We start from the raw sequence: 20,321 nt of genomic DNA, 5'->3' as shown, positions 1-20,321 counted from the left end.
TCGCTCAGAGAAGGCCTCCGAAGCGCGTATTGGCGCTTATGGATCACATTTAGTGTGATGTGCTTTATTTCTTGGCACACACAACCATTGTTCGAAAATGCACTTTATTCGCTCTCAAACACATTATGAGTAAAGCATGATACGGCGTGTCATATTGAGCCAGCGGAAGGTGCCAGGAGGCTCATTCCAAGTGTGCCTGACGCAGCTTCGCATCCTGTTCTATGTGCCACAGTTTCAGGTGGCTGAGAAGCACTGCAGTGGAGTTACAGCTAAAATGAGAAAATGTGTTTCTCTCGCTGTGATAATGTATTTCAAGCTACCTATAGGCTTTGTGGTCAAAATTTTCTCCATATATGGCACATGTGTGCCACGTCCAAAAAAGCACTCCACTCGCTCAGAAAAGGCCTCCGAAGCGCGTTTTGGCACTTATGGATCACATTTAGTCTGATGTGCTTTATTTCTTGGCACACACAACCATTGTTCGAAAATGCACTTTATTCGCTCTCAAACACATTATGAGTAAAGCATGATACGCCGTGTCATATTGAGCCAGCGGAAGGTGCCAGGAGGCTCATTCCAAGTGTGCCTGACGCAGATTCGCAGCCTGTTCTATGTGCCACAGTTTCAGGTGGCTGAGAAGCATTGCAGTGGAGTTACAGCTAAAATGAGAAAATGTGTTTCTCTCGCTGTGATAATGTATTTCAAGCTACCTATAGGCTTTGTGGTCAAAATTTTCTCCATATATGGCACATGTGTGCCACGTCCAAAAAAGCACTCCACTCGCTCAGAGAAGGCGTCCGAAGCGCGTTTTGGCACTTATGGAACACATTTAGTGTGATGTGCTTTATTGCTTGTCACACACAACCATTGTTAGAAAATGCACTTTATTCGCTCTCAAACACATTATGAGTAAAGCATGATACGGCGTGTCATATTGAGCCAGCGGAAGGTGCCAGGAGGCTCATTCCAAGTGTGCCTGACGCAGCTTTGCATCCTGTTCTATGTGCCACAGTTTCAGGTGGCTGAGAAGCACTGCAGTGGAGTTACAGCTAAAATGAGAAAATGTGTTTCTCTCGCTGTGATAATGTATTTCAAGCTACCTATAGGCTTTGTGGTCAAAATTTTCTCCATATATGGCACATGTGTGCCACGTCCAAAAAAGCACTCCACTCGCTCAGAGAAGGCCTCCGAAGCGCGTATTGGCGCTTATGGATCACATTTAGTGTGATGTGCTTTATTTCTTGGCACACACAACCATTGTTCGAAAATGCACTTTATTCGCTCTCAAACACATTATGAGTAAAGCATGATACGGCGTGTCATATTGAGCCAGCGGAAGGTGCCAGGAGGCTCATTCCAAGTGTGCCTGACGCAGCTTCGCATCCTGTTCTATGTGCCACAGTTTCAGGTGGCTGAGAAGCACTGCAGTGGAGTTACAGCTAAAATGAGAAAATGTGTTTCTCTCGCTGTGATAATGTATTTCAAGCTACCTATAGGCTTTGTGGTCAAAATTTTCTCCATATATGGCACATGTGTGCCACGTCCAAAAAAGCACTCCACTCGCTCAGAAAAGGCCTCCGAAGCGCGTTTTGGCACTTATGGATCACATTTAGTCTGATGTGCTTTATTTCTTGGCACACACAACCATTGTTCGAAAATGCACTTTATTCGCTCTCAAACACATTATGAGTAAAGCATGATACGCCGTGTCATATTGAGCCAGCGGAAGGTGCCAGGAGGCTCATTCCAAGTGTGCCTGACGCAGCTTCGCATCCTGTTCTATGTGCCACAGTTTCAGGTGGCTGAGAAGCACTGCAGTGGAGTTACAGCTAAAATGAGAAAATGTGTTTCTCTCGCTGTGATAATGTATTTCAAGCTACCTATAGGCTTTGTGGTCAAAATTTTCTCCATATATGGCACATGTGTGCCACGTCCAAAAAAGCACTCCACTCGCTCAGAAAAGGCCTCCGAAGCGCGTTTTGGCACTTATGGAACATATTTAGTGTGATGTGCTTTATTGCTTGGCACACACAACCATTGTTCGAAAATGCACTTTATTCGCTCTCAAACACATTATGAGTAAAACATGATACGGCGTGTCATATTGAGCCAGCGGAAGGTGCCAGGAGGCTCATTCTAAGTGTGCCTGACGCAGCTTCGCAGCCTGTTCTATGTGCCACAGTTTCAGGTGGCTGAGAAGCATTGCAGTGGAGTTACAGCTAAAATGAGAAAATGTGTTTCTCTCGCTGTGATAATGTATTTCAAGCTACCTATAGGCTTTGTGGTCAAAATTTTCTCCATATATGGCACATGTGTGCCACGTCCAAAAAAGCACTCCACTCGCTCAGAGAAGGCGTCGGAAGCGCGTTTAGGCACTTATGGAACACATTTAGTGTGATGTGCTTTATAGCTTGTCACACACAACCATTGTTCGAAGATGCACTTTATTCGCTCTCAAACACATTATGAGTAAAGCATGATACGGCGTGTCATATTGAGCCAGCGGAAGGTGCCAGGAGGCTCATTCTAAGTGTGCCTGGCGCAGCTTCGCAGCCTGTTCTATGTGCCACAGTTTCAGGTGGCTGAGAAGCACTGCAGTGGAGTTACAGCTAAAATGAGAAAATGTGTTTCTCTCGCTGTGATAATGTATTTCAAGCTACCTATAGGCTTTGTGGTCAAAATTTTCTCCATATATGGCACATGTGTGCCACGTCCAAAAAAGCACTCCACTCGCTCAGAGAAGGCGTCCGAAGCGCGTTTTGGCACTTATGGAACACATTTAGTGTGATGTGCTTTATTGCTTGTCACACACAACCATTGTTCGAAAATGCACTTTATTCGCTCTCAAACACATTATGAGTAAAGCATGATACGGCGTGTCATATTGAGCCAGCGGAAGGTGCCAGGAGGCTCATTCCAAGTGTGCCTGACGCAGCTTCGCATCCTGTTCTATGTGCCACCGTTTCAGGTGGCTGAGAAGCACTGCAGTGGAGTTACAGCTAAAATGAGAAAATGTGTTTCTCTCGCTGTGATAATGTATTTCAAGCTACCTATAGGCTTTGTGGTCAAAATTTTCTCCATATATGGCACATGTGTGCCACGTCCAAAAAAGCACTCCACTCGCTCAGAGAAGGCGTCCGAAGCGCGTTTTGGCACTTATGGAACACATTTAGTGTGATGTGCTTTATTGCTTGTCACACACAACCATTGTTCGAAAATGCACTTTATTCGCTCTCAAACACATTATGAGTAAAGCATGATACGGCGTGTCATATTGAGCCAGCGGAAGGTGCCAGGAGGCTCATTCTAAGTGTGCTTGACGCAGCTTCGCAGCCTGTTCTATGTGCCACAGTTTCAAGTCTGAGAAGCACTGCAGTGGAGTTACAGCTAAAATGAGAAAATGTGTTTCTCTCGCTGTGATAATGTATTTCAAGCTACCTATAGGCTTTGTGGTCAAAATTTTCTCCATATATGGCACATGTGTGCCACGTCCAAAAAAGCACTCCACTCGCTCAGAGAAGGCGTCCGACGCGCATTTTGGCACTTATGGAACACATTTAGTGTGATGTGCTTTATTGCTTGTCACACACAACCATTGTTCGAAAATGCACTTTATTCACTCTCAAACACATTATGAGTAAAGCATGATACGGCGTGTCATATTGAGCCAGCGGAAGGTGCCAGGAGGCTCATTCCAAGTGTGCCTGACGCAGCTTCGCATCCTGTTCTATGTGCCACCGTTTCAGGTGGCTGAGAAGCACTGCAGTGGAGTTACAGCTAAAATGAGAAAATGTGTTTCTCTCGCTGTGATAATGTATTTCAAGCTACCTATAGGCTTTGTGGTCAAAATTTTCTCCATATATGGCACATGTGTGCCACGTCCAAAAAAGCACTCCACTCGCTCAGAGAAGGCGTCCGAAGCGCGTTTTGGCACTTAAGGAACACATTTAGTGTGATGTGCTTTATTGCTTGTCACACACAACCATTGTTCGAAAATGCACTTTATTCGCTCTCAAACACATTATGAGTAAAGCATGATACGGCGTGTCATTATGAGCCAGCGGAAGGTGCCAGGAGGCTCATTCCAAGTGTGCCTGACGCAGCTTCGCATCCTGTTCTATGTGCCACCGTTTCAGGTGGCTGAGAAGCACTGCAGTGGAGTTACAGCTAAAATGAGAAAATGTGTTTCTCTCGCTGTGATAATGTATTTCAAGCTACCTATAGGCTTTGTGGTCAAAATTTTCTCCATATATGGCACATGTGTGCCACGTCCAAAAAAGCACTCCACTCGCTCAGAGAAGGCGTCCGAAGCGCGTTTTGGCACTTATGGAACACATTTAGTGTGATGTGCTTTATTGCTTGTCACACACAACCATTGTTCGAAAATGCACTTTATTCGCTCTCAAACACATTATGAGTAAAGCATGATACGGCGTGTCATATTGAGCCAGCGGAAGGTGCCAGGAGGCTCATTCTAAGTGTGCCTGACGCAGCTTCGCAGCCTGTTCTATGTGCCACAGTTTCAGGTGGCTGAGAAGCATTGCAGTGGAGTTACAGCTAAAATGAGAAAATGTGTTTCTCTCGCTGTGATAATGTATTTCAAGCTACCTATAGGCTTTGTGGTCAAAATTTTCTCCATATATGGCACATGTGTGCCACGTCCAAAAAAGCACTCCACTCGCTCAGAGAAGGCGTCCGAAGCGCGTTTTGGCACTTATGGAACACATTTAGTGTGATGTGCTTTATTGCTTGTCACACACAACCATTGTTCGAAAATGCACTTTATTCGCCCTCAAACACATTATGAGTAAAGCATGATACGGCGTGTCATATTGAGCCAGCGGAAGGTGCCAGGAGGCTCATTCCAAGTGTGCCTGACGCAGCTTCGCATCCTGTTCTATGTGCCACCGTTTCAGGTGGCTGAGAAGCACTGCAGTGGAGTTACAGCTAAAATGAGAAAATGTGTTTCTCTCGCTGTGATAATGTATTTCAAGCTACCTATAGGCTTTGTGGTCAAAATTTTCTCCATATATGGCACATGTGTGCCACGTCCAAAAAAGCACTCCACTCGCTCAGAGAAGGCGTCCGAAGCGCGTTTTGGCACTTATGGAACACATTTAGTGTGATGTGCTTTATTGCTTGTCACACACAACCATTGTTCGAAAATGCACTTTATTCGCTCTCAAACACATTATGAGTAAAGCATAATACGGCGTGTCATATTGAGCCAGCGGAAGGTGCCAGGAGGCTCATTCTAAGTGTGCTTGACGCAGCTTCGCAGCCTGTTCTATGTGCCACAGTTTCAAGTCTGAGAAGCACTGCAGTGGAGTTACAGCTAAAATGAGAAAATGTGTTTCTCTCGCTGTGATAATGTATTTCAAGCTACCTATAGGCTTTGTGGTCAAAATTTTCTCCATATATGGCACATGTGTGCCACGTCCAAAAAAGCACTCCACTCGCTCAGAGAAGGCGTCCGACGCGCATTTTGGCACTTATGGAACACATTTAGTGTGATGTGCTTTATTGCTTGTCACACACAACCATTGTTCGAAAATGCACTTTATTCACTCTCAAACACATTATGAGTAAAGCATGATACGGCGTGTCATATTGAGCCAGCGGAAGGTGCCAGGAGGCTCATTCCAAGTGTGCCTGACGCAGCTTCGCATCCTGTTCTATGTGCCACCGTTTCAGGTGGCTGAGAAGCACTGCAGTGGAGTTACAGCTAAAATGAGAAAATGTGTTTCTCTCGCTGTGATAATGTATTTCAAGCTACCTATAGGCTTTGTGGTCAAAATTTTCTCCATATATGGCACATGTGTGCCACGTCCAAAAAAGCACTCCACTCGCTCAGAGAAGGCGTCCGAAGCGCGTTTTGGCACTTATGGAACACATTTAGTGTGATGTGCTTTATTGCTTGTCACACACAACCATTGTTCGAAAATGCACTTTATTCGCTCTCAAACACATTATGAGTAAAGCATGATACGGCGTGTCATATTGAGCCAGCGGAAGGTGCCAGGAGGCTCATTCTAAGTGTGCTTGACGCAGCTTCGCAGCCTGTTCTATGTGCCACAGTTTCAGGTCTGAGAAGCACTGCAGTGGAGTTACAGCTAAAATGAGAAAATGTGTTTCTCTCGCTGTGATAATGTATTTCAAGCTACCTATAGGCTTTGTGGTCAAAATTTTCTCCATATATGGCACATGTGTGCCACGTCCAAAAAAGCACTCCACTCGCTCAGAGAAGGCGTCGGAAGCGCGTTTTGGCACTTATGGAACACATTTAGTGTGATGTGCTTTATAGCTTGTCACACACAACCATTGTTCGAAGATGCACTTTATTCGCTCTCAAACACATTATGAGTAAAGCATGATACGGCGTGTCATATTGAGCCAGCGGAAGGTGCCAGGAGGCTCATTCTAAGTGTGCCTGGCGCAGCTTCGCAGCCTGTTCTATGTGCCACAGTTTCAGGTGGCTGAGAAGCACTGCAGTGGAGTTACAGCTAAAATGAGAAAATGTGTTTCTCTCGCTGTGATAATGTATTTCAAGCTACCTATAGGCTTTGTGGTCAAAATTTTCTCCATATATGGCACATGTGTGCCACGTCCAAAAAAGCACTCCACTCGCTCAGAGAAGGCGTCCGAAGCGCGTTTTGGCACTTATGGAACACATTTAGTGTGATGTGCTTTATTGCTTGTCACACACAACCATTGTTCGAAAATGCACTTTATTCGCTCTCAAACACATTATGAGTAAAGCATGATACGGCGTGTCATATTGAGCCAGCGGAAGGTGCCAGGAGGCTCATTCCAAGTGTGCCTGACGCAGCTTCGCATCCTGTTCTATGTGCCACCGTTTCAGGTGGCTGAGAAGCACTGCAGTGGAGTTACAGCTAAAATGAGAAAATGTGTTTCTCTCGCTGTGATAATGTATTTCAAGCTACCTATAGGCTTTGTGGTCAAAATTTTCTCCATATATGGCACATGTGTGCCACGTCCAAAAAAGCACTCCACTCGCTCAGAGAAGGCGTCCGAAGCGCGTTTTGGCACTTATGGAACACATTTAGTGTGATGTGCTTTATTGCTTGTCACACACAACCATTGTTCGAAAATGCACTTTATTCGCTCTCAAACACATTATGAGTAAAGCATAATACGGCGTGTCATATTGAGCCAGCGGAAGGTGCCAGGAGGCTCATTCTAAGTGTGCTTGACGCAGCTTCGCAGCCTGTTCTATGTGCCACAGTTTCAAGTCTGAGAAGCACTGCAGTGGAGTTACAGCTAAAATGAGAAAATGTGTTTCTCTCGCTGTGATAATGTATTTCAAGCTACCTATAGGCTTTGTGGTCAAAATTTTCTCCATATATGGCACATGTGTGCCACGTCCAAAAAAGCACTCCACTCGCTCAGAGAAGGCGTCCGACGCGCATTTTGGCACTTATGGAACACATTTAGTGTGATGTGCTTTATTGCTTGTCACACACAACCATTGTTCGAAAATGCACTTTATTCACTCTCAAACACATTATGAGTAAAGCATGATACGGCGTGTCATATTGAGCCAGCGGAAGGTGCCAGGAGGCTCATTCCAAGTGTGCCTGACGCAGCTTCGCATCCTGTTCTATGTGCCACCGTTTCAGGTGGCTGAGAAGCACTGCAGTGGAGTTACAGCTAAAATGAGAAAATGTGTTTCTCTCGCTGTGATAATGTATTTCAAGCTACCTATAGGCTTTGTGGTCAAAATTTTCTCCATATATGGCACATGTGTGCCACGTCCAAAAAAGCACTCCACTCGCTCAGAGAAGGCGTCCGAAGCGCGTTTTGGCACTTATGGAACACATTTAGTGTGATGTGCTTTATTGCTTGTCACACACAACCATTGTTCGAAAATGCACTTTATTCGCTCTCAAACACATTATGAGTAAAGCATGATACGGCGTGTCATTATGAGCCAGCGGAAGGTGCCAGGAGGCTCATTCCAAGTGTGCCTGACGCAGCTTCGCATCCTGTTCTATGTGCCACCGTTTCAGGTGGCTGAGAAGCACTGCAGTGGAGTTACAGCTAAAATGAGAAAATGTGTTTCTCTCGCTGTGATAATGTATTTCAAGCTACCTATAGGCTTTGTGGTCAAAATTTTCTCCATATATGGCACATGTGTGCCACGTCCAAAAAAGCACTCCACTCGCTCAGAGAAGGCGTCCGAAGCGCGTTTTGGCACTTATGGAACACATTTAGTGTGATGTGCTTTATTGCTTGTCACACACAACCATTGTTCGAAAATGCACTTTATTCGCTCTCAAACACATTATGAGTAAAGCATGATACGGCGTGTCATATTGAGCCAGCGGAAGGTGCCAGGAGGCTCATTCTAAGTGTGCTTGACGCAGCTTCGCAGCCTGTTCTATGTGCCACAGTTTCAGGTCTGAGAAGCACTGCAGTGGAGTTACAGCTAAAATGAGAAAATGTGTTTCTCTCGCTGTGATAATGTATTTCAAGCTACCTATAGGCTTTGTGGTCAAAATTTTCTCCATATATGGCACATGTGTGCCACGTCCAAAAAAGCACTCCACTCGCTCAGAGAAGGCGTCCGAAGCGCATTTTGGCACTTATCGAACACATTTAGTGTGATGTGCTTTATTGCTTGTCACACACAACCATTGTTCGAAAATGCACTTTATTCACTCTCAAACACATTATGAGTAAAGCATGATACGGCGTGTCATATTGAGCCAGCGGAAGGTGCCAGGAGGCTCATTCCAAGTGTGCCTGACGCAGCTTCGCATCCTGTTCTATGTGCCACCGTTTCAGGTGGCTGAGAAGCACTGCAGTGGAGTTACAGCTAAAATGAGAAAATGTGTTTCTCTCGCTGTGATAATGTATTTCAAGCTACCTATAGGCTTTGTGGTCAAAATTTTCTCCATATATGGCACATGTGTGCCACGTCCAAAAAAGCACTCCACTCGCTCAGAGAAGGCGTCCGAAGCGCGTTTTGGCACTTATGGAACACATTTAGTGTGATGTGCTTTATTGCTTGTCACACACAACCATTGTTCGAAAATGCACTTTATTCGCTCTCAAACACATTATGAGTAAAGCATGATACGGCGTGTCATATTGAGCCAGCGGAAGGTGCCAGGAGGCTCATTCCAAGTGTGCCTGACGCAGCTTTGCATCCTGTTCTATGTGCCACAGTTTCAGGTGGCTGAGAAGCACTGCAGTGGAGTTACAGCTAAAATGAGAAAATGTGTTTCTCTCGCTGTGATAATGTATTTCAAGCTACCTATAGGCTTTGTGGTCAAAATTTTCTCCATATATGGCACATGTGTGCCACGTCCAAAAAAGCACTCCACTCGCTCAGAGAAGGCGTCCGAAGCGCGTTTTGGCACTTATGGAACACATTTAGTGTGATGTGCTTTATTGCTTGTCACACACAACCATTGTTCGAAAATGCACTTTATTCGCTCTCAAACACATTATGAGTAAAGCATGATACGGCGTGTCATATTGAGCCAGCGGAAGGTGCCAGGAGGCTCATTCCAAGTGTGCCTGACGCAGCTTCGCATCCTGTTCTATGTGCCACCGTTTCAGGTGGCTGAGAAGCACTGCAGTGGAGTTACAGCTAAAATGAGAAAATGTGTTTCTCTCGCTGTGATAATGTATTTCAAGCTACCTATAGGCTTTGTGGTCAAAATTTTCTCCATATATGGCACATGTGTGCCACGTCCAAAAAAGCACTCCACTCGCTCAGAGAAGGCCTCCGAAGCGCGTATTGGCGCTTATGGATCACATTTAGTGTGATGTGCTTTATTTCTTGGCACACACAACCATTGTTCGAAAATGCACTTTATTCGCTCTCAAACACATTATGAGTAAAGCATGATACGGCGTGTCATATTGAGCCAGCGGAAGGTGCCAGGAGGCTCATTCCAAGTGTGCCTGACGCAGCTTCGCATCCTGTTCTATGTGCCACAGTTTCAGGTGGCTGAGAAGCACTGCAGTGGAGTTACAGCTAAAATGAGAAAATGTGTTTCTCTCGCTGTGATAATGTATTTCAAGCTACCTATAGGCTTTGTGGTCAAAATTTTCTCCATATATGGCACATGTGTGCCACGTCCAAAAAAGCACTCCACTCGATCAGAAAAGGCCTCCGAAGCGCGTATTGGCACTTATGGATCACATTTAGTCTGATGTGCTTTATTGCTTGTCACACACAACCATTGTTCGAAAATGCACTTTATTCGCTCTCAAACACATTATGAGTAAAGCATGATACGGCGTGTCATATTGAGCCAGCGGAAGGTGTCAGGAGGCTCATTCTAAGTGTGCCTGACGCAGCTTCGCAGCCTGTTCTATGTGCCACAGTTTCAGGTGGCTGAGAAGCACTGCAGTGGAGTTACAGCTAAAATGAGAAAATGTGTTTCTCTCGCTGTGATAATGTATTTCAAGCTCCCTATAGGCTTTGTGGTCAAAATTTTCTCCATATATGGCACATGTGTGCCACGTCCAAAAAAGCACTCCACTCGCTCAGAAAAGGCCTCCGAAGCGCGTATTGGCACTTATGGATCACATTTAGTGTGATGTGCTTTATTTCTTGGCACACACAACCATTGTTCGAAAATGCACTTTATTCGCTCTCAAACACATTATGAGTAAAGCATGATACGGCGTGTCATATTGAGCCAGCGGAAGGTGCCAGGAGGCTCATTCTAAGTGTGCCTGACGCAGCTTCGCAGCCTGTTCTATGTGCCACAGTTTCAGGTGGCTGAGAAGCATTGCAGTGGAGTTACAGCTAAAATGAGAAAATGTGTTTCTCTCGCTGTGATAATGTATTTCAAGCTCCCTATAGGCTTTGTGGTCAAAATTTTCTCCATATATGGCACATGTGTGCCACGTCCAAAAAAGCACTCCACTCGCTCAGAGAAGGCGTCCGAAGCGCGTTTTGGCACTTATGGAACACATTTAGTGTGATGTGCTTTATTGCTTGTCACACACAACCATTGTTCGAAAATGCACTTTATTCGCTCTCAAACACATTATGAGTAAAGCATGATACGGCGTGTCATATTGAGCCAGCGGAAGGTGCCAGGAGGCTCATTCTAAGTGTGCTTGACGCAGCTTCGCAGCCTGTTCTATGTGCCACAGTTTCAGGTGGCTGAGAAGCACTGCAGTGGAGTTACAGCTAAAATGAGAAAATGTGTTTCTCTCGCTGTGATAATGTATTTCAAGCTACCTATAGGCTTTGTGGTCAAAATTTTCTCCATATATGGCACATGTGTGCCACGTCCAAAAAAGCACTCCACTCGCTCAGAGAAGGCGTCCGAAGCGCGTTTTGGCACTTATGGAACACATTTAGTGTGATGTGCTTTATTGCTTGTCACACACAACCATTGTTAGAAAATGCACTTTATTCGCTCTCAAACACATTATGAGTAAAGCATGATACGGCGTGTCATATTGAGCCAGCGGAAGGTGCCAGGAGGCTCATTCCAAGTGTGCCTGACGCAGCTTTGCATCCTGTTCTATGTGCCACAGTTTCAGGTGGCTGAGAAGCACTGCAGTGGAGTTACAGCTAAAATGAGAAAATGTGTTTCTCTCGCTGTGATAATGTATTTCAAGCTACCTATAGGCTTTGTGGTCAAAATTTTCTCCATATATGGCACATGTGTGCCACGTCCAAAAAAGCACTCCACTCGCTCAGAGAAGGCGTCCGAAGCGCATTTTGGCACTTATGGAACACATTTAGTGTGATGTGCTTTATTGCTTGTCACACACAACCATTGTTCGAAAATGCACTTTATTCACTCTCAAACACATTATGAGTAAAGCATGATACGGCGTGTCATATTGAGCCAGCGGAAGGTGCCAGGAGGCTCATTCCAAGTGTGCCTGACGCAGCTTCGCATCCTGTTCTATGTGCCACCGTTTCAGGTGGCTGAGAAGCACTGCAGTGGAGTTACAGCTAAAATGAGAAAATGTGTTTCTCTCGCTGTGATAATGTATTTCAAGCTACCTATAGGCTTTGTGGTCAAAATTTTCTCCATATATGGCACATGTGTGCCACGTCCAAAAAAGCACTCCACTCGCTCAGAGAAGGCCTCCGAAGCGCGTATTGGCGCTTATGGATCACATTTAGTGTGATGTGCTTTATTTCTTGGCACACACAACCATTGTTCGAAAATGCACTTTATTCGCTCTCAAACACATTATGAGTAAAGCATGATACGGCGTGTCATATTGAGCCAGCGGAAGGTGCCAGGAGGCTCATTCCAAGTGTGCCTGACGCAGCTTCGCATCCTGTTCTATGTGCCACAGTTTCAGGTGGCTGAGAAGCACTGCAGTGGAGTTACAGCTAAAATGAGAAAATGTGTTTCTCTCGCTGTGATAATGTATTTCAAGCTACCTATAGGCTTTGTGGTCAAAATTTTCTCCATATATGGCACATGTGTGCCACGTCCAAAAAAGCACTCCACTCGCTCAGAAAAGGCCTCCGAAGCGCGTTTTGGCACTTATGGATCACATTTAGTCTGATGTGCTTTATTTCTTGGCACACACAACCATTGTTCGAAAATGCACTTTATTCGCTCTCAAACACATTATGAGTAAAGCATGATACGCCGTGTCATATTGAGCCAGCGGAAGGTGCCAGGAGGCTCATTCCAAGTGTGCCTGACGCAGCTTCGCATCCTGTTCTATGTGCCACAGTTTCAGGTGGCTGAGAAGCACTGCAGTGGAGTTACAGCTAAAATGAGAAAATGTGTTTCTCTCGCTGTGATAATGTATTTCAAGCTACCTATAGGCTTTGTGGTCAAAATTTTCTCCATATATGGCACATGTGTGCCACGTCCAAAAAAGCACTCCACTCGCTCAGAAAAGGCCTCCGAAGCGCGTTTTGGCACTTATGGAACATATTTAGTGTGATGTGCTTTATTGCTTGGCACACACAACCATTGTTCGAAAATGCACTTTATTCGCTCTCAAACACATTATGAGTAAAACATGATACGGCGTGTCATATTGAGCCAGCGGAAGGTGCCAGGAGGCTCATTCTAAGTGTGCCTGACGCAGCTTCGCAGCCTGTTCTATGTGCCACAGTTTCAGGTGGCTGAGAAGCATTGCAGTGGAGTTACAGCTAAAATGAGAAAATGTGTTTCTCTCGCTGTGATAATGTATTTCAAGCTACCTATAGGCTTTGTGGTCAAAATTTTCTCCATATATGGCACATGTGTGCCACGTCCAAAAAAGCACTCCACTCGCTCAGAGAAGGCGTCGGAAGCGCGTTTTGGCACTTATGGAACACATTTAGTGTGATGTGCTTTATAGCTTGTCACACACAACCATTGTTCGAAGATGCACTTTATTCGCTCTCAAACACATTATGAGTAAAGCATGATACGGCGTGTCATATTGAGCCAGCGGAAGGTGCCAGGAGGCTCATTCTAAGTGTGCCTGGCGCAGCTTCGCAGCCTGTTCTATGTGCCACAGTTTCAGGTGGCTGAGAAGCACTGCAGTGGAGTTACAGCTAAAATGAGAAAATGTGTTTCTCTCGCTGTGATAATGTATTTCAAGCTACCTATAGGCTTTGTGGTCAAAATTTTCTCCATATATGGCACATGTGTGCCACGTCCAAAAAAGCACTCCACTCGCTCAGAGAAGGCGTCCGAAGCGCGTTTTGGCACTTATGGAACACATTTAGTGTGATGTGCTTTATTGCTTGTCACACACAACCATTGTTCGAAAATGCACTTTATTCGCTCTCAAACACATTATGAGTAAAGCATGATACGGCGTGTCATATTGAGCCAGCGGAAGGTGCCAGGAGGCTCATTCTAAGTGTGCCTGACGCAGCTTCGCATCCTGTTCTATGTGCCACCGTTTCAGGTGGCTGAGAAGCACTGCAGTGGAGTTACAGCTAAAATGAGAAAATGTGTTTCTCTCGCTGTGATAATGTATTTCAAGCTACCTATAGGCTTTGTGGTCAAAATTTTCTCCATATATGGCACATGTGTGCCACGTCCAAAAAAGCACTCCACTCGCTCAGAAAAGGCCTCCGAAGCGCGTTTTGGCACTTATGGATCACATTTAGTCTGATGTGCTTTATTTCTTGGCACACACAACCATTGTTCGAAAATGCACTTTATTCGCTCTCAAACACATTATGAGTAAAGCATAATACGCCGTGTCATATTGAGCCAGCGGAAGGTGCCAGGAGGCTCATTCCAAGTGTGCCTGACGCAGCTTCGCATCCTGTTCTATGTGCCACAGTTTCAGGTGGCTGAGAAGCACTGCAGTGGAGTTACAGCTAAAATGAGAAAATGTGTTTCTCTCGCTGTGATAATGTATTTCAAGCTACCTATAGGCTTTGTGGTCAAAATTTTCTCCATATATGGCACATGTGTGCCACGTCCAAAAAAGCACTCCACTCGCTCAGAGAAGGCGTCCGAAGCGCATTTTGGCACTTATGGAACACATTTAGTGTGATGTGCTTTATTGCTTGTCACACACAACCATTGTTCGAAAATGCACTTTATTCACTCGCAAACACATTATGAGTAAAGCATGATACGGCGTGTCATATTGAGCCAGCGGAAGGTGCCAGGAGGCTCATTCCAAGTGTGCCTGACGCAGCTTCGCATCCTGTTCTATGTGCCACCGTTTCAGGTGGCTGAGAAGCACTGCAGTGGAGTTACAGCTAAAATGAGAAAATGTGTTTCTCTCGCTGTGATAATGTATTTCAAGCTACCTATAGGCTTTGTGGTCAAAATTTTCTCCATATATGGCACATGTGTGCCACGTCCAAAAAAGCACTCCACTCGCTCAGAGAAGGCGTCCGAAGCGCGTTTTGGCACTTATGGAACACATTTAGTGTGATGTGCTTTATTGCTTGTCACACACAACCATTGTTCGAAAATGCACTTTATTCGCTCTCAAACACATTATGAGTAAAGCATGATACGGCGTGTCATATTGAGCCAGCGGAAGGTGCCAGGAGGCTCATTCTAAGTGTGCTTGACGCAGCTTCGCAGCCTGTTCTATGTGCCACAGTTTCAAGTCTGAGAAGCACTGCAGTGGAGTTACAGCTAAAATGAGAAAATGTGTTTCTCTCGCTGTGATAATGTATTTCAAGCTACCTATAGGCTTTGTGGTCAAAATTTTCTCCATATATGGCACATGTGTGCCACGTCCAAAAAAGCACTCCACTCGCTCAGAGAAGGCGTCCGAAGCGCGTTTTGGCACTTATGGAACACATTTAGTGTGATGTGCTTTATTGCTTGTCACACACAACCATTGTTAGAAAATGCACTTTATTCGCTCTCAAACACATTATGAGTAAAGCATGATACGGCGTGTCATATTGAGCCAGCGGAAGGTGCCAGGAGGCTCATTCCAAGTGTGCCTGACGCAGCTTTGCATCCTGTTCTATGTGCCACAGTTTCAGGTGGCTGAGAAGCACTGCAGTGGAGTTACAGCTAAAATGAGAAAATGTGTTTCTCTCGCTGTGATAATGTATTTCAAGCTACCTATAGGCTTTGTGGTCAAAATTTTCTCCATATATGGCACATGTGTGCCACGTCCAAAAAAGCACTCCACTCGCTCAGAGAAGGCGTCCGAAGCGCGTTTTGGCACTTATGGAAAACATTTAGTGTGATGTGCTTTATTGCTTGTCACACACAACCATTGTTCGAAAATGCACTTTATTCGCTCTCAAACACATTATGAGTAAAGCATGATACGGCGTGTCATATTGAGCCAGCGGAAGGTGCCAGGAGGCTCATTCCAAGTGTGCCTGACGCAGCTTCGCATCCTGTTCTATGTGCCACCGTTTCAGGTGGCTGAGAAGCACTGCAGTGGAGTTACAGCTAAAATGAGAAAATGTGTTTCTCTCGCTGTGATAATGTATTTCAAGCTACCTATAGGCTTTGTGGTCAAAATTTTCTCCATATATGGCACATGTGTGCCACGTCCAAAAAAGCACTCCACTCGCTCAGAGAAGGCGTCCGAAGCGCGTTTTGGCACTTATGGAACACATTTAGTGTGATGTGCTTTATGCTTGTCACACACAACCATTGTTCGAAAATGCACTTTATTCGCTCTCAAACACATTATGAGTAAAGCATGATACGGCGTGTCATATTGAGCCAGCGGAAGGTGCCAGGAGGCTCATTCTAAGTGTGCTTGACGCAGCTTCGCAGCCTGTTCTATGTGCCACAGTTTCAGGTGGCTGAGAAGCACTGCAGTGGAGTTACAGCTAAAATGAGAAAATGTGTTTCTCTCGCTGTGATAATGTATTTCAAGCTACCTATAGGCTTTGTGGTCAAAATTTTCTCCATATATGGCACATGTGTGCCACGTCCAAAAAAGCACTCCACTCGCTCAGAGAAGGCGTCCGAAGCGCGTTTTGGCACTTATGGAACACATTTAGTGTGATGTGCTTTATTGCTTGTCACACACAACCATTGTTAGAAAATGCACTTTATTCGCTCTCAAACACATTATGAGTAAAGCATGATACGCCGTGTCATATTGAGCCAGCGGAAGGTGCCAGGAGGCTCATTCCAAGTGTGCCTGACGCAGCTTTGCATCCTGTTCTATGTGCCACAGTTTCAGGTGGCTGAGAAGCACTGCAGTGGAGTTACAGCTAAAATGAGAAAATGTGTTTCTCTCGCTGTGATAATGTATTTCAAGCTACCTATAGGCTTTGTGGTCAAAATTTTCTCCATATATGGCACATGTGTGCCACGTCCAAAAAAGCACTCCACTCGCTCAGAGAAGGCGTCCGAAGCGCGTTTTGGCACTTATGGAACACATTTAGTGTGATGTGCTTTATTGCTTGTCACACACAACCATTGTTCGAAAATGCACTTTATTCGCTCTCAAACACATTATGAGTAAAGCATGATACGGCGTGTCATATTGAGCCAGCGGAAGGTGCCAGGAGGCTCATTCTAAGTGTGCTTGACGCAGCTTCGCAGCCTGTTCTATGTGCCACAGTTTCAGGTGGCTGAGAAGCACTGCAGTGGAGTTACAGCTAAAATGAGAAAATGTGTTTCTCTCGCTGTGATAATGTATTTCAAGCTACCTATAGGCTTTGTGGTCAAAATTTTCTCCATACGTATATGGCACATGTGTGCCACGTCCAAAAAAGCACTCCACTCGCTCAGAGAAGGCGTCCGAAGCGCGTTTTGGCACTTATGGAACACATTTAGTGTGATGTGCTTTATTGCTTGTCACACACAACCATTGTTAGAAAATGCACTTTATTCGCTCTCAAACACATTATGAGTAAAGCATGATACGGCGTGTCATATTGAGCCAGCGGAAGGTGCCAGGAGGCTCATTCTAAGTGTGCTTGACGCAGCTTCGCAGCCTGTTCTATGTGCCACAGTTTCAGGTGGCTGAGAAGCACTGCAGTGGAGTTACAGCTAAAATGAGAAAATGTGTTTCTCTCGCTGTGATAATGTATTTCAAGCTACCTATAGGCTTTGTGGTCAAAATTTTCTCCATATATAGCACATGTGTGCCACGTCCAAAAAAGCACTCCACTCGCTCAGAGAAGGCGTCCGAAGCGCGTTTTGGCACTTATGGAACACATTTAGTGTGATGTGCATTATTGCTTGTCACACACAACCATTGTTCGAAAATGCACTTTATTCGCTCTCAAACACATTATGAGTAAAGCATGATACGGCGTGTCATATTGAGCCAGCGGAAGGTGCCAGGAGGCTCATTCTAAGTGTGCTTGACGCAGCTTCGCAGCCTGTTCTATGTGCCACAGTTTCAGGTGGCTGAGAAGCACTGCAGTGGAGTTACAGCTAAAATGAGAAAATGTGTTTCTCTCGCTGTGATAATGTATTTCAAGCTACCTATAGGCTTTGTGGTCAAAATTTTCTCCATATATGGCACATGTGTGCCACGTCCAAAAAAGCACTCCACTCGCTCAGAGAAGGCGTCCGAAGCGCGTTTTGGCACTTATGGAACACATTTAGTGTGATGTGCTTTATTGCTTGTCACACACAACCATTGTTAGAAAATGCACTTTATTCGCTCTCAAACACATTATGAGTAAAGCATGATACGGCGTGTCATATTGAGCCAGCGGAAGGTGCCAGGAGGCTCATTCTAAGTGTGCTTGACGCAGCTTCGCAGCCTGTTCTATGTGCCACAGTTTCAGGTGGCTGAGAAGCACTGCAGTGGAGTTACAGCTAAAATGAGAAAATGTGTTTCTCTCGCTGTGATAATGTATTTCAAGCTACCTATAGGCTTTGTGGTCAAAATTTTCTCCATATATGGCACATGTGTGCCACGTCCAAAAAAGCACTCCACTCGCTCAGAGAAGGCGTCCGAAGCGCGTTTTGGCACTTATGGAACACATTTAGTGTGATGTGCTTTATTGCTTGTCACACACAACCATTGTTATAAAATGCACTTTATTCGCTCTCAAACACATTATGAGTAAAGCATGATACGGCGTGTCATATTGAGCCAGCGGAAGGTGCCAGGAGGCTCATTCCAAGTGTGCCTGACGCAGCTTTGCATCCTGTTCTATGTGCCACAGTTTCAGGTGGCTGAGAAGCACTGCAGTGGAGTTACAGCTAAAATGAGAAAATGTGTTTCTCTCGCTGTGATAATGTATTTCAAGCTACCTATAGGCTTTGTGGTCAAAATTTTCTCCATATATGGCACATGTGTGCCACGTCCAAAAAAGCACTCCACTCGCTCAGAGAAGGCGTCCGAAGCGCATTTTGGCACTTATGGAACACATTTAGTGTGATGTGCTTTATTGCTTGTCACACACAACCATTGTTCGAAAATGCACTTTATTCACTCTCAAACACATTATGAGTAAAGCATGATACGGCGTGTCATATTGAGCCAGCGGAAGGTGCCAGGAGGCTCATTCCAAGTGTGCCTGACGCAGCTTCGCATCCTGTTCTATGTGCCACCGTTTCAGGTGGCTGAGAAGCACTGCAGTGGAGTTACAGCTAAAATGAGAAAATGTGTTTCTCTCGCTGTGATAATGTATTTCAAGCTACCTATAGGCTTTGTGGTCAAAATTTTCTCCATATATGGCACATGTGTGCCACGTCCAAAAAAGCACTCCACTCGCTCAGAGAAGGCCTCCGAAGCGCGTATTGGCGCTTATGGATCACATTTAGTGTGATGTGCTTTATTTCTTGGCACACACAACCATTGTTCGAAAATGCACTTTATTCGCTCTCAAACACATTATGAGTAAAGCATGATACGGCGTGTCATATTGAGCCAGCGGAAGGTGCCAGGAGGCTCATTCCAAGTGTGCCTGACGCAGCTTCGCATCCTGTTCTATGTGCCACAGTTTCAGGTGGCTGAGAAGCACTGCAGTGGAGTTACAGCTAAAATGAGAAAATGTGTTTCTCTCGCTGTGATAATGTATTTCAAGCTACCTATAGGCTTTGTGGTCAAAATTTTCTCCATATATGGCACATGTGTGCCACGTCCAAAAAAGCACTCCACTCGCTCAGAAAAGGCCTCCGAAGCGCGTTTTGGCACTTATGGATCACATTTAGTCTGATGTGCTTTATTTCTTGGCACACACAACCATTGTTCGAAAATGCACTTTATTCGCTCTCAAACACATTATGAGTAAAGCATGATACGCCGTGTCATATTGAGCCAGCGGAAGGTGCCAGGAGGCTCATTCCAAGTGTGCCTGACGCAGCTTCGCATCCTGTTCTATGTGCCACAGTTTCAGGTGGCTGAGAAGCACTGCAGTGGAGTTACAGCTAAAATGAGAAAATGTGTTTCTCTCGCTGTGATAATGTATTACAAGCTACCTATAGGCTTTGTGGTCAAAATTTTCTCCATATATGGCACATGTGTGCCACGTCCAAAAAAGCACTCCACTCGCTCAGAAAAGGCCTCCGAAGCGCGTTTTGGCACTTATGGAACATATTTAGTGTGATGTGCTTTATTGCTTGGCACACACAACCATTGTTCGAAAATGCACTTTATTCGCTCTCAAACACATTATGAGTAAAACATGATACGGCGTGTCATATTGAGCCAGCGGAAGGTGCCAGGAGGCTCATTCTAAGTGTGCCTGACGCAGCTTCGCAGCCTGTTCTATGTGCCACAGTTTCAGGTGGCTGAGAAGCATTGCAGTGGAGTTACAGCTAAAATGAGAAAATGTGTTTCTCTCGCTGTGATAATGTATTTCAAGCTACCTATAGGCTTTGTGGTCAAAATTTTCTCCATATATGGCACATGTGTGCCACGTCCAAAAAAGCACTCCACTCGCTCAGAGAAGGCGTCGGAAGCGCGTTTTGGCACTTATGGAACACATT

The sequence above is a fragment of the Doryrhamphus excisus genome, linkage group LG12 (assembly GCF_037039965.1).
Source record: "Doryrhamphus excisus strain RoL-2023G ecotype Guam linkage group LG12, RoL_Dexc_Guam_v1.1, whole genome shotgun sequence".
In the NCBI taxonomy this organism is placed as follows: Eukaryota; Metazoa; Chordata; class Actinopteri; order Syngnathiformes; family Syngnathidae; genus Doryrhamphus; species Doryrhamphus excisus.
This window is presented reverse-complemented; position numbering follows the sequence as displayed.